Source organism: Mastigoproctus giganteus, chromosome 7, assembly GCF_048544385.1.
Source record: "Mastigoproctus giganteus isolate SK-2022 chromosome 7, ASM4854438v1, whole genome shotgun sequence".
NCBI classification, from domain to species: Eukaryota; Metazoa; Arthropoda; class Arachnida; order Uropygi; family Thelyphonidae; genus Mastigoproctus; species Mastigoproctus giganteus.
Genome location: NC_143581.1, coordinates 218216007 through 218232244, shown reverse-complemented (window position 1 = coordinate 218232244; position 16238 = coordinate 218216007). Strand labels below are relative to the sequence as shown.

At 38.8% G+C, this 16238-nt stretch overlaps 1 protein-coding gene across 2 annotated transcripts in view; it reads right to left on the bottom strand.

The window, feature by feature from the left end:
• LOC150083689 (PAX3- and PAX7-binding protein 1) overlaps nt 1-16238 on the bottom strand; it is a 188769-nt gene that overhangs the window by 169687 nt on the left and 2844 nt on the right. The window lies entirely within an intron of this gene.

The window sequence follows — 16238 nt, the reverse complement described above, 5'->3', positions numbered from 1 at the left end:
CAAAACCCCATTTTCAGTTTAGGGAACAGCCAAAAATTAGATAGTGCAAGGTTGGGAGAGTAGGGAGGTTGCTGCATGCCTGTGATTTTTTTTTGCAGCCAAGAACTGCATGGCTCATGATCAGCGTGGCCATCAATGTTTGATTTTGTTGTACAAGACTTCTTAGGACGTGGGGACATTTTTGTGTGCCATTTGGATGATTCTACCTTGGTCTCAGGGTCATAGTAAACACCAAACTCTCATCCCAGTGACCACTTTGCAGATCCTGTGTAGATTTTTCAAAAAAATCACCTGTGATGGTGTCCTTCCAGTCCATTTGATCATCCAATGGCAAGCATGGAACAAAGTTTGCATACACATGACACATTCCTAAATCTTGTGTCAGGATTGTGTGTACTGTGCCTACAGACAGTACAACTTCGTGAGCAATTTCAACAATAGTCATTTGCCTATCATTTGACACACGTTCCTTCACTTCACGACATTTTCATTGTTTCACGATGTCGAAGGGCATCACTGCGAGGTTCACCTTCTAGTGTTTACTATCAATTTTTAAACCAATTAAACCACTCATAAACTGCTGTTTTCTTCAAAGTATCATCTCCATAAACTTTCTGTAATGCTTGAAGCATCTCTGTAGCACTTTTCCCAAGTTTAAAGAAGAACTTTGTTAGCATGCTGTTCAAAACTGAAACGTTCCGCAATCAATCAGCTCTCACCCAAGAGTGAAGTAGTCGAGCCAGTTCGCAGTTGGCATGTGTGTGTGCCAAGGTAAATGTCAACGCCACATGAAACCTTACAGCTGTAGCACAAACCATTTGTATACCAGCATGTGATTCCAGGAACTTTTTGAATGTACTATATACTAGTTATGTGGCATAACTAGTGATGATACTATACAGATTGCTGATAAATTGAATAATCATTTTGCATCTACATTCACACGAAGAAGTTTTTAGAGATAGGATTAACAGAAGTCTATCTAATACATATTAGGAAATAAACGATTTTATAATAACAGAAAAGAAAGCAGAAGCAAAACTTGTAGCTAAGAGTGAACAGAGAACACAATGCTGATGGAACCTATCCAATTATATTAAATGCAGCTAAAAAAGGGGTTATTAAATTTTTGGCCATAATAATAAGTACCCTTAGATTCAGGAAAGGTCCCAACAAACTGGAAATGTGCAATGTACCTTCTATTCATAAGGGTGGTTTAAAGGGTGAAGTTCATAACTACAGACAATTTTTAATCTCTGTTCCAGGGAAAATAATGGAGTAAATAATTAAAGTTATTTTAAGAGCCGCTGGCAGAGGTGAAAGTGATTCTTGCACTGCTTCTACTGGAATGAGCAGCAGCCTGGAAAACAAGATGCAGGGTATTTCAGAGACTGCTGGGAGTCGTTGCAGTACAAGTAGACACATGGGTTGTGTTAGGGTAGCTAAGAATAGGAACAGGTGCATGTATACTTGCAGTTACACCAATGCAAGGAGTTTGGTAAATAAATTTGATAAATTTGAGGTATTGGTCAAAACATCAAAGGCAGATATTGTTGAGATATCAGAGACGTGGTGTCAAACAGATATAAGGAATGTAGAACTGGAATTTGGGGTGTACAATGAGTACAGGAAAGATAGACAGGATAGATATGCTATAGTTAAGAAACACAAAATCCAAGAAGTGCAGCCAGTCAACATCGCTGGACAGTGCAGTGTCGAGTCAGTTTGGTGTCACATAAGCATTGGGAGATCAAAATTGAGAGTAGGAGTGTGCTATAGGCCTAATGACTCTGATGAGTATAATAAAAAATTGTACAGGGAAATAGAATGGGCCAGTAAATCCGAGAGTCTTATAATGGGGGATTTTCATTTCCCAGATATTGACTGGAATTTGTGATTGGTCACTCACACACTAGCAAGGCTTTTGTGATTTATTGGATGATTGTTTTCGACATCAGCATGTTTGAGAGGCAACTAGAGGGAGTAATACTCTTATCTGATTATCAGTAGTGATTCTTCATGCATTAAGAATCTGCAGATAAAGGAACCACTAGGTGGCAGTGATCACAGTGTGCTGAAGTGGGATTTACTCAAAGATGTAACTACCATCAGGGGTAAAGGAAGAGTTTTTGCTTTCGAAAAGGTGACTACGAGGGCTGACACAATATATAAATTCTATACAGTGGGACCAACTGATGATGTTACCAAAAGCAAATTCAAAATGGGAAGCATTCAAAGAATTAATCTTGGAAGCTACTAGGCTTTACATACCAACTAAGAAATATTGAACAAGGTTTAGGTCTAAATGGATGGCAGATGAACTAATGAGGCATGTGGAAGAGAAGAAAAATGCATGGGATACATATAAATTAATGGGTGACATGGAAGTCTATGATAGATAGAAGCTGGTCTGTAACCAAGTCATAAAGGAGATTAGGCTGGCAAAGGAAGATTATGAGAAGTCTTTGGCAAATGATGCAAAGAAAAACAGCAAAGAGTTCTTTACTTATGGAAACTCTAGAAGGAAGGGGATGAATCCGATTGGCCCACTGGATATCGATGGTTCAACTGTTGATGATCCTGCTCAGGTGGCTAACAAACTAAATAAGTACTTTGCATCTACATTCACACATGAGGAGTTATTCAGGGAGGGGAATGCCAGAGATGAATTAAACTCTGACAGTGAGCTAGATGATTTTGTAATAAATGAGGAAAGTGGAGAAGAAATTATTGAAGATAAACATAAAAAAGGCACCTGGGGTGAATGGGATCTATCCAGTTATATTAAAGGAGGCAGCAAAGGAAGTAAGCAAACCCTTAGCCATAATTATGAGAGCTTCTTTGGACTCAGGGGAGGTACCCATAGACTGGAGATGTGCAAATGTGACCCCAATTCACAAAGGAGGATCAAAGGGCGACAAAAGTAATTATAGACCTGTTAGTTTAACTTCTGTTGTAGGGAAATTAATGGAGGCGCTGGTTAAAGAACAGACTGTTCATTTACCTACAAGAATACCGGACAATCCTAATCATACAGCCAATACGCTTGATCTTTTTCTCACAAACAACCCTTCTAAGTACACGGTCGAAGTGAGAGGTCCTTTAGGCACTTCAGATCACAACTTGGTGATTGTCTCTTCTCCAATGAAACCTTTATCTCATGGCTATTCCCAACCACGTGTTGTTTGGCATTACAAGAATGCAATATGGGATGACCTGCGAGACTTCTTTTCTTCTTTTCCTTGGTCGGATTACTGTTTCAAAACTTCTGATGTCAACATTTGCTCAGATCGTGTCAGTGAAATTATTCTTGCAGGAATGGAATCCTTTATCCCACACTCCACTTTAAAATCTCGTCCTTTATCTAAACCTTGGTTTTCCAATAAATGTGCTAAGGCTGTCCAAGAGAAGAATGTTGCATATCGTAATTGGCTTGTTTCTAATTCTTCAGTTTCATTTTCTGCCTACACCAAAGCTTGCAACAATTGTAAAGCAGTTATTAATCAGTCCAAACTAGAGTTTGAACAGGCTAAGAGTAGAAAACTTGCTTCTTGCCCTAATGGTAGCCGAGCATTCTGGTCTCTTGCCAAAGCTATTGGCCGCAACTTTTGCCCATCTTTGCTCCAACCTCTGTCCAAACCAGATGGTTCTGTTGCCACTTCAGCCAAGGATAAAGCTGACCTGCTAGCATCCCATTTTTCTTCCAGCTCATGTATTAATGATCTTGGTAAAACACCTCCCACCATTCCCAACACACTCCATTCAATGCCTCCTATGGTCTTCCATCAAAAGGATATCAGAAGGATTTTGATGAATCTTGATGCTAAGAAAGCTCCAGGTCCTGATGGTATTTCTCCACTTATTTTCAAAACCTGTGCTCCTGAACTTACTCCTGTTCTTTGCGGTCTTTTTTCACTTTCTTATTCCAAAGGTGTTTTTCCTTCTGCTTGGAAATTTGCTCATATCCAGCCAGTTCCTAAAAAGGGTGACAAATCCCTCCCATCCAATTATCGTCCCATTGCAATTACTTCTACTCTTTCTAAAGTAATGGAGAAATCAATTAACCGCCAACTCTTAAACTACCTAGAAACCTTCCGTCTGATCAACTATCACCAGTATGGATTCCGTCAGTGTCGATCCACTGGAGATATTCTGGCTTATGTTACCCATTTATGGACTAATTCAATGGAAAGGTTCGGTGAAACACAGGTAGTTGCTCTTGACATCTCAAAGGCTTTTGATCGTGTTTGGCATAAAGGTCTTCTAAACAAGCTTCCATCTTATGGTTTGCCAACTGTTTTTAGTAATTGGTTATCCAGTTTTCTCTCTGATCGCTCACTGAGGGTGATGGTTGATGGCTCTCTGTCTTCTAACTTCTCCACTAATGCTGGTGTCCCCCAAGGTTCAGTTCTTTCCTCCACTCTTTTCCTCTTGTATATCAATGACCTTCTTCCATTGACTGGAAATCCTATCCATAGTTTTGCCGATGATAGCACATTGCATTCAACTTTCCATTTTGAGAAACCTTGTCCTGCTCAATCAGCTTCAACTTCTCGAAAATCTGCTACCAATTCCTTAAATGCCGATCTTCGGGTAATTCTCCAGTGGGGCAAAGACAACTTAGTTGATTTCAACCCTTCTAAAACTCAGTCTTGTCTTATATCTCGCAAAAAGGATTCTTCTACTCCTATGCTTATCTTTAGTGACACTCCGATTTCTAGGCAAAATGATATATCTCTTTTGGGGATTACCCTGACTTCTAATCTCTCTTGGCACAAGCACATTACAAATATTGCTTCCTCTGCATCTAAAAAACTTGGTTTTCTCTTTCGCTCTTGGTGTTACTTTTCTTCCAAACAGCTGCTCACTCTTTATAAATCGCAAATTCGCCCTGCCATGGAATATTGTTCCCACATCTGGGGTGGTGTCCCCAAAACCTCTCTTAGGCATCTTGATTCCATTCAGAAGAGGGCAGTTAGGTTAATTAATGATTCATCTCTAACAGAGTCTCTCCACTCGCTTTCTCATAGACGCACTGTTTCTGCTGCATGCCTCTTCTACAGGTACTTCCATGGGCACTGTTCTTCTGAATTGGCTTCTATAATTCCTGCTCTCTCTTTCAAAACAGTCCGAACACGTGCCGCCACCAGCCAACATCCATTTACTGTCCAACTTCAAACCCACAGAACCAACTTTTCATCTTCCTCGTTTATTCATTCAACTGCTGTTTTCTGGAACAACCTTCCTACATACGTATTTCCTGAAAATTACAATCTACAGAAGTTCAAGTCCAATGTCAACAAATATCTTCTTTCGTCTTCTTAACCTCAAACCCAAGCACGGTACTAAGTACTATAGGTTCTAATACCTCTCGTGTTTGGGGTTCACATAAAAAAAAAAAAAGAAGCACTGCAGGATCATCTAGACAAGACTTCAGTTATAGCTCAGACACAGCATGGTTTTATTAAGGGGAAGTCTTGCCTGACCAATTTGATTGGATACTGTGATGCAGTCACAAAAGAGCTGGATGCAGGGAATAACTTTGATATTATATACTTGGATCTTAGAAAGGCTTTTGATACTGTTGCACATGGAAGACTGCTGCACAAATTGGAGCAGTGTGGCATTGGAGGCAAATTGCTGCTATGGATAAAGGGATGATTGAGGGTGAGAAGACAGAGAGTGGTAATCAATGGACACTGCTCATCGTGGACTAATGTTATTAGTGGAGTCCCTCAGGGTTCAGTGTTGGGTCCATTACTGTTTTCTGTATTTATAAATAATATTGATGATGGTATATCAAGCTTAATGTCCAAGTTTGCAGACAATACAAAGGTTGGTAGGGTTGTTAAGGACACTACTGATGCTATGTTGCTGCAACAGGATCTGGAAAGGTTGAGCAAATGGGCAGATGAGGTGGCAAATGAAGTTTAACATTGACAAATGTAAAGTACTACATATGGGAAACAGCAACCCCAAAGCAACGTATCAACTCTGTGGTACTACACTGACAGTGGTAGAAAATGAAAAGGACCTGGGGGTAATTGTGCAGGCAGATATGAAGTTCTCTGAGCAGTGCAGATGGGCTACAAGAGTAACTCATGGTGTCTTGTCAATGATATACAGGAATTTTTCTAGCAGGGATAAGGAGGTGATTATTCCCTTGTATAAGGCAATGGTCAGGCCACACCTTGAGTACTGTACACAGGTCTAGAGGCCTCATTTCAAGAAGGATGTAGAGCTGCTGGAATGAGTACAGAGAAGGGCAACAAGATTAGTGAATGGAACAAAGGGTTTCTCTTATGAAAAAAGGCTTAAGTTTTGCAAATTACAGTGTCTGGAGACTAGGCACCGGCGAGGTGATCTGATAGAGGTGTATAAAGCCTTGAATGGTTTGAGCATGCTCAATGCTGATGGGATCCTTCCTCTTGCTCAGAATAATCACCTGAGAGGGCATAAATTCAAATTGAGGAAAGACAGATGTAAGATAGATGTGTGGAAATTTGCCTTTAGCCAGCGGGTAGTTGGTTGGTGGAACCAGACTTCCATGCCTTGTTGTGGAAGTTGATAGCCTAAATAAATTTAAGGCTCAGCTGGACAGGTATTTCGAACGAACGGAGGGGTGAAGTGGAAGTTTTTTTTTGGCTGATGCTGCATAAGCTTGCTTTCTTGCATCATATGCCTGTACTAATGCTAAGTTGTTCGTAGATGAGTATAAGCCAATATATCACTATTGGATTGACACTGACGGAACCCATATTGCCAATCAATGATCAGACGGAAGATTTCAAGACAGTTTACTAGTAAGTGCAACAGGATGATAATTGGATAGAAGGGATTTGTTATCCCTTTTAGGAACTCGCTGGATATGAACAAATTTTCAAGCAGAAGGAAAAACACTAGGGGAATAAGAAAGTGTAAAAGGGGGATGCAGAACAGGAGTAAGCTCAGAAGTACAGGTTTTGAGAACAAGTGGAGAAATACTATCAGGACATGAAGCTTTCTTGACATCAAGATTGTTCAAAATTCTTTTGATATCCTTTTGACAGAAAACCACAGGAGGCAGAGTGGAGTGTAGTGGGAATGTTAGGAGGTGGCATGCCAAGATTGACAATTCAAGGGTTAGAAGAAAAGTAGGATGCTAGTAAGTTTTCTCTTTACTTGATGTAGCAATAGAACTATCAGGTTTTAACCGAGGTGGGAGTATAGATGGGTGAAAGTTCAGGCCAACAGCTTTGGCAAGAGATCAAAATGCTACAGTTTTGGCAAGATGCAAGTTTTCTACTCTTAGCCTATTCAAAAACTAGTTTGGATTGATTAAAAACTGCTTTATAATTGCTGTGAGCTTTGGTGTTGCATATGATGCAAGAAATTAATCTTATAGAGCATCGGCCAAAAAAAAAAAAAAAAAAAAAAACTCCCATATCAATTGTCCTCCTTTCCAATAGTCAACCGCCTGCTGGCTGAAGGCAAACCTCTTCACATCTATCTTGCAACATCCTTCTTCAATTTGAATTTATGGCCAGTCATAAGGGTAATATGAGCAAGAGAAAGAATCCCATCAGCACCGAGATTGCACAATCCATTCGAAGCCTTAAAAACCTTGATTAAATCACCTCACATGTGCCTAGTTTGATTGGATTGGTTTGGATTTTATTGGCACATTAGCAACTAAGGCTATAATGCGCCAAGACCATCCTAGTCTGAAGATGCTACAATTTGCACACTTGAAGCCTATCTTGGCAAGACCACCCCTTCATTCCCTTCACCAATCTTGCTGCCCTTCTCTGCATCCATCCCAGCAAATCTACATCCTACCTAAAATGAGGCCCCCAGACCTGTATGCAGTACTCAATATGCAGTCTAATCACTTCCTTTTACAACAGGATAATCACTTTCTTGTCCCTGCTAAAAAGTTCCTGTATATCATAGACAAAACTCCTTGAGCTGTCCTGACATGTAATCCCAGAAGATACTGCTACCCATATGCAGTATCTATGAAGTTTAACATTTATCAATGTTGAACTTCAAATGCCATTTCTCAGCCCATTAGCCTAATTTGTTTAGATCTTGTTGCAGCAGCTCAATTTACCCTTATTTCTGTCATTAACCACCCTGCCAACCTTTGTATCATCTGCAAAATTAAACATTATGCCTTATACACCTTCATCAATATCATTAATAAATATAGAAAAACAATAATGGGTCTAGCACTGAACCTTGGGAATACTGCTAATAACATTAAGTAAAGGTTTCGATAAAGGATCAGATTTTAAGATAGTGTGTGGAATAAAGAAATTCATTATGAAAAGAATAATTTCACTGACACTATCTGAGCAACCACCATCAGAAGATTTAAAACATAATTGAACCAAGAAAACAGAATAGAAATCTCACAATTTCATTCTTGTAATACCAAACAAAAGGAGGCTGAGACTGGACATGAGATAAAAGCTCCATTGGAGAAGAGATCAGCACCAAGTTGTGATCTGAGGTGCCTAGAGAACCACTGTGTGAGTGGTCTTTTCATGAGTAAAAGATCAAGTGGTTAGGATTTTCTGGTATTCTGGTAAGTAAATGAATAACTTGTGTGAGGTTTAGTAGTCGGTTCTGCTATGACACAATATATGTGTTCCTAAAAATCTTTGTGTTATGGTATTTCACACATTAAAAACAACAGGGCTTATCGAAAAAATAGGGATGGGGCAAAGCAACTAAAAAAATGTTCAGTCTGGTAAGTAAAACACTAAAAAAAGTTAGAAACCCAATAAAATTGCTAACACAGGATTAAACATCTTAAATTTCTAATAAATAAATAAATATTGCAGTAAAAATAGCACATGACAAGAAATGAAGTATGCTTGATTGATATTTCTGTTGACTGACATTTTCTTTTCTTTTTTTTTGGATGTAAAATTTAAAACAATAAAAAAGATAAGCAATCAAAAAATGACGAACACAGGACGCACAAATTGCATAAGTGAGACAAATTTACAAAGCTTAAAAAATAGGAATAAAGAGAAGAATCTGAAAATTTATTTTTGTTTTTAGTTTTTTTTTTTGATTGAAAATTTCATGGAAGAAGAAACACATTTTTCCATAATAATGTAAAAACCCACAGAATTCCAGTCGGTTTTACCGCAAATGCAATAAGATCGAGTTTACTACCGTTTATAATTAGATTGCACTAACTGAAAAACCCAATAAACTGGGAATTGCAAATTGTTTTTATTGTTTTATGGTAGTGACCTCTAGAAATGTGCTCCTCTGCTCACACTATCATGCCTCACAAAATTTCTGTTTGAACAGAAAAATGTGAGCTATTGAGAACATGAGTCGGTCTACAATATCACGTGTTATCTTGTGAATACAGCAAATGACAACAGTGTGTCTCCAACCAATACAACTACAGTAAATGGGAAATATACTGCTCACACATTTCACATTTTTTAAGCTTCATAAACTTGTATGTATTGCAGTGCAGGTCGCTACATTCAGCTTGGTGTCAGGTTTTGTGTTCACCTGGTATTATTTGCAGATGAAATGGCCTTACAATCCATTATTTCCTAATATATCAGTCATGTTGGAGAAAATTCGCATTGCGAAAATGTGTGTTATAGCAGAACTGACTGCAATTGCAAAAACTCAGCATCTTGACCAGCTGGATCCGTGTGATTAGAAAACTAAAGCCAACTGGAATTGCAAACATGAAAATTAGCAAGGAAAATTACCTCACTGTTAGGAAAGTTGGACTGGAGAAAGCTGAGTTTCAAAGAAAAGAAGTCAAAAGAGTTCCAAGTGATTAGTGGAATTGGGAGATCAACAGAGGCAACATATGAATTTGTAAAATGGGGTAGGCATTTTAAGCTAGAGAAATCAAAAAGAGGAGATTCCAAATTACAAAGTCCCTTGCTAATAAGCAGGGAATACAAGAGCTGACAATATGCACAAGTATCACCTTTGAAGTGAAAGGAATTGTACAGTGAATAATTAGAAAAACTGAGATGAGCAGTGGTTGAATCAACCAATAATTGGGATTCTGTCAGAAAAAGTAAGTAGGACTTGGGTGACTGTAGGTGGAAATAGACATCATTAAAATTGAGACCATAATTGTCATTTAAATGAATGACAAAGTTTTTGGGAAGTTTAAATTTTTTTGCAATAAGTTTGTTTTTCTATGAGTTTGACTATTCATGATTTATTCAGCAGGAAAAGAAAGTTGGGGGGGGACACATTATAAAGTAATAAAAGTTTTGGATATGGTGTATACACGGCAAGTTATACCCAACTCCTTGACATAATGTAGCCTCAACAATGCCTCTCACATATACACTACTTTGACCGCCTCTTGTCACTATCTGTCAGAGTAGAGGCTGCGAGGTTATACACTAGCTGATCCAGATGTCTCCTAGAGTTACCAACAGGTTTGGTCCATCGGACTATCTTGTGGCTGGCTTGCGAACACCATTTTAGAGCTGTACCCTCAAAACGTAAAAAAGATTGGATCTAGCCATGATGCCCATCATAATCTTAAAAGACATTAATCACACTGCATGATGGAAGAGATGGCAGTGTTACTGGCAGTGAAATGGTTTTAGTTTAGCCTCCAGAGCTTTGCTCTGGATCAGGAGTGGTTTAAGGTCGGTTGAGGCCCAGGACGCAGAAGAAAATATTGGGCCCCTTAAAAAAAACGAGAGACAGGGAAAATAAAAATACATGTTAACCATTTTTTTAAATAAATAAAAAATATTATGTACTATTAATGTTTTATTTCCAATAAAATTTGAATATAATATATATAATATATAATTAATAATAGCATAATAATAATCACAAAGTTTTGAACTAATAGTTGAACATATTAGTTCAACTATTAGATGAACTAATACGTTGAACTAATTTGTTGAGGTTTTGCGAGGGCCCTTCAGAAGCCGGGCCCAGGGCGCGCACCCGATGCATCCGCCGTTAAATCTGCCTCTGCTCTGGATCAGTGGTTTTCAACCTTTTTTTAATAATGGCACCCCTAAGTCATTTATTTTATTTGGGGCACCCCTACTCAATTTTCTGCCTGTTAGATCTGATTCTCTCTCTCTCTATATATGTTAATTTTCGCTCTACAGTTTTTGCCATACTACTTTCTTCTTTTTTTTTTTGGTAGTTGTTGGCACATCAGCTTCTGTGGCCATAATGCACCTCCCAAGGTTTTGGCAGAACTTTGATCCAAGCCCGAAGCGGGATTCGAACCAACGACCTTTGGGTTGCCATACTACTGGCTGATATTTTATTTTATTTTGAATTATTGGATATATCTGGGCATCGTGGGGAGGATGTGCATTTTGCTGCCTCTAATGATAGTTTAATATTTATTTATTTATATTTTTCTTAATTTATGTTATTACATCTTAACTTTTAAGTCATTATTTAAATATAACTCAGTGGTAGTAGTGGGTAGATATGCTAAATAAGCAGCGCCTGTGCCGCCATCTATTCTTCTTTTCCTTTTATATAAGCTGGCTAAGCGTACATTATGTGTGGCTCTGCTCTAGAGTGCTATCTGTTCTATAATTTATTTCTTGCTGCATAAGGACCACCGTCATGCAAATCCTCTGTATTTGTGGATCGATCGGAGGAGGAATGGGTGGTTTGGTTCTTCGATCTTTTCGCCTTTGCGAAGATTTGTATAGTGATTGAAATGCAGCGATTCCACGACCATTATTAGCCTTATGGTCTTCTGTCGATATGGGGCATGATGGTCAGTCTATTATTTTGATATTTTGCTTTCTTTTAACCCCTTTTTGGTGATATTTCACGTTTTTTGGAACTGGTACCTTACGGGGGGGGGGGGGTACCGCTAAATTATCATATAATTGGCATTATTTTAAATTTTATATCGGTTTTATTAATTGGATTTAATGTGCTAAATTATATAGGGGATTTTCGGCTACCGTTTATGTCTTATTACCTTTACTTCACCTTCCCTGTTGGTTTATTTTATTTTACATTATTTTTATGTTAATTTTCGCTCTACAGTTTTTTGCCACACTGCTGGCTGATATTTTGTTTTATTTTGAATTATTAGATATATATATATATATATATACAGGCGGGTCTCGATTAACGCGATTAATTCGTCCCGCGAGCGCATCGCGCAAAATGGAAACGCGTTAATCGAATATCAAGAAACCTTCTGGAATGTCCATAAAGAATTTTAAAAATACCTTTTAAATAACTTTTTAACTATATATAATGTAAAATATAATGAAAATTATTATGGAATTAAATGTTTATTGCATAAAACAGCGGTTCTTAAACTGTGCGCCGCGGAATATTTTAAATTTTCGAGGGAAACACAGCGATACTCGACATCTGTTGTACATCGCGCGAACTACTAGCTCGAGGTAGTTCACAGTTTCAGCATTTCTTATTAAGTTGTTTGGACCTAACTACTAAACGAAACTGTTAGGTATTTCTTTTGGTCTGGGTGCGCCTTGAAAAAATTACTGAGACATTAAAGGCACCGTGAACCGAGAAACTTTGGGAACCTCTGACATAAAATACACAATGAAGAAATTACTGTTGCGGAAATATTTGAACAGTGTTGACTTTCTCTTTTCATCAATCAATTTCCGATAGCTGACAACAATCTTCTCTGGGCCCTGGCGAAATAAATATCGCAGATAACATCAAACCTTTTGTTTGAGGTTCTATGCAATACGAAAGTTTTCATCTAATTCTTTTACCGTTATCTCCTTCACGGTAACATTTTCATCTGGCTCATTTAAAAATTTGAATTTTTAAATGCAAGTCTCCATTGACTTTATTAGCAGGAGACAAACACGTCTTCTTCCGATGGTTGATGGAACACACCGAGGTGGGCAGCAGGCAAACATTTGTTTATTGACCTTACGACTCGCGGTAAGCTTAACGCGCGATTCAAATCTTTTTCAACTATCGCATAAAATAAAAAAAATCATGTTAACTGGAAATTTGCATCGTGTAAAGCGAAAAGTGATATCATTTTTCAAATAGCGTTAATTGAATATCGCATTAATTGAACTTGCGTTATGTGAGGCCTAGCTGTATATATATACACAGGGTGATTCACTACCAGTGCGACAAACTTGCAGGAGGTGTAGGGGGCACAAAGACGAATCGGAATCACATAGCATTGCAGGGTCCGAAATGCCTTCGTCATGCAGTAGAAGACGTTGAACGGGAGGTCGTGTGAACAGCGATCCCACTGGAAGTCAGCATTCGTGAACCGTTTCTGTTGAAGAAACCAAGTGGCAAAAGTCCTCCGGAATGGATAATCCGCAGGCACCAATGATTGGACACGTTGCAGATGGTATGAACTCATTTGGTTTGTTGACAGTATCCTCCATACAGTGGATTGGGAAATACCCAATTGTTGGCCTATCACTCAAGTACTCGTACTCGGATTGCCTTCTGCAAGACGTAGGACATTCTCCTCATTGTCTGGCGTACTCGTTGTTCACTCTCAATTCATGGTACCTCTCATGAAACAACCAGTCTCACGTAACCTTCTGTGCACACGTGCGAAAATCGTATGATGAGGAGCACGCCTGTGCGGGAAACGTTCCTGGTACAAGCGCAGAGCGGCGCGCCCGTTACAGTCCGCAGCTCCATACGCGAGGTGCATGTCGGCCAGTTCAACGTTTGAATACTCGTCCATCCTACTGCCTCGGGAACCGGTTCGCAAATGCTGACTTCCAGCAGGATCGCTGTTCACGTGACCTCCTGTTCAACATCCTCTACCACATGACGAAGGCATTTCGGACCCTGCAATGCTATGTGATTCCGATTCGTCTTTGTGACCCCTACACCTCCTGCAAGTTTGTTGCACTGGTAGTGAATTATCCTGTATATTATATATATAAAAAAATATATATAGAGGTACTAAGTAAACATCAATTATAGATTACCACAAAATTAAAAAGATACCGTACACCTTTTTATAATGAAATAAACATATAAATTTTAAAAAAAATTTTTTAAATAATAATAAGTTTAAGTGACTTAAACCCAAATTATGTGGCACCCCTGGAATGTTGTTGCAGCACCCCGGTTGAAAACCACTGAGTCTGGATGCTAAACATGGGTTTCACCATTTCACATCTTCAATAAGCAAAGTGGTGGTACTGCACTAGTTGATGAGAATCATCTACCACCTAGTATTGCCTGTTATTACAGGGGGATGGCATTCCTCTGTGTGGTGTGGACGTCACATCTTGACCTGGCTTACTTTCGTTCACACCTGAGTGGTCACCCCCAGTATACTAGGTGCAGTATTTCAGAACCTTGCGAAAATTCAGTCCACTTGACTTACGTGTCACCTGAATATCAGTTCCATCAGTGTATTAGACTCCCAGATAGCTTGCTCTACCTGAGAGAACATCTGTGACAACCCTTCCTTAGCCAAGACCATTTCAAATTTCCCACTCAGTTTTTCACTTTCAAAGAGAAAGAATGTGTCAGGAGCTAACCAGCTGACGTTACACATAAAGAAATAAATATCATAAATATTATTAGTACAAGTACTGGCAAATGATGAAAGGAAACAAGCTTATACTGTATCAGACAAAAAAAAAAAAAAAAAAAAAAAATTCATATCACTTGTCAATCCCATCCAATAATTTGTCTAGCTATTCCTTGAATTTATCAAATTTCCCATTTCCCAGCAAATGAAAATTTGTTCCAACAATCAACCAGTTGCTGGCTGAAGGCAAGCCTCTGCACATCTATCCTGCAACCATCCTTAATTTGAATTTATACCTCCCTCTTGTGTGTAGTCTGAGCAAGAGTAAGAATGCCATCAGCTATTTGTTTGTTTGTTTGTTATTTGATTTTTAGGAGCATTAGCCACTAAGGCCATATAGCTCCATGATATGCAGTGGTCATTCCCTGACCTTTCCGCATCCTCCGTATTTGGTGGTGACGGGCTCGAAACCCAGTCTAATCAAGAAGCGTGTGCTACGCACTGCTGCTCCTTCCCACCTAGCTACGGAGGCGCCGCATGCCATCAGCACTGAGCTTGCTCAATCCATTCAAAGCCTTAATCACTTCAATCAGACCACTTTGCAGGTGCCTAGTTTCCACTGCAATTTGCAGGACGAAAGCCTTTCTTGATAAGAAAAGGGGACCACCTTTTTGTTCTATTCACCAATCTCACTGTCCTTCTCTATACCCATTCCAGTAGATCTACATCCTTCCTAAAATGAAGTCTTCAGACCTGTATGCAGTACTCATCATGATGCATCTTGAATTTTAACCATAGGCTGTTTGCATCCCAAAAAGGAATACAAATGCCACATAGTATATATTAGATTGCTTTGTTTTTATTACAAAAAAATAATTTTTGTCTTCTTTATTTAATTAAATCAGTCCTTTATTATTATTTACATAATTTTCTTGTGACTTAATTTTTTGTGCTGTATGCATTTTTTCACTCACCTTCTATTATATGTCTTTCCCTCAAACCCCTTTACAAAAAGGAGTTTCAGAAAAATATAGATGAAGAGTATAATAGGCTAAATTAACAATTGCTGTGTTCTATGGTATAAAGATATTGCCGATAACTTTTGGATGATGAATTACAATTGCTGGATGGTTTAAAAACAATTACAAATGAGCGATACGCCTCATCTAATTCCAATAAAGATAGATGCCATCTCTTCTATTGCATCTATTATACAAAGGGTACTAGGAAAGTTTTGCAATACAGCTTTGTTTATTTAATTTTTTCAAAGTAATTTCCTCTACATTCAATACACATCTCCATCCTCCGAAACCAATCTTTAAACCAGTTCTGCCAAGTTTCACTAGGGAGTAAAGCACACTCGTTGTCCCAAGCCCGTAGAAGGTCCTCATCACTGGAAAACCGCCTCCCTTTTAGCTTCATTTTCACATGCGGGAACAGTGCAAAGTCACAGGGAGCAAGGTCTGGACTGTAGGGAGGGTGCTCGAGAAGTTTCAGTCCTGTCGTGGTCAAATATTCGGTGCAGGCTTTGGCGCGGTGAGCTGCAGCATTATCGTGATGGAGGTACCAGGTGTCCATTCTTGACTTTGGCCGCAGGTTCTTCATAGATCCAATGACTTTAGGCAGGCATTGTTCAATACCACTTAGCTGTGACTGTCTTCTGCGTGTCCAAAATGACACGTTCCACAATTCCACTCGATTTGAAAAATACAGCTATCATTTTCTTCTTTACAGATCGAGA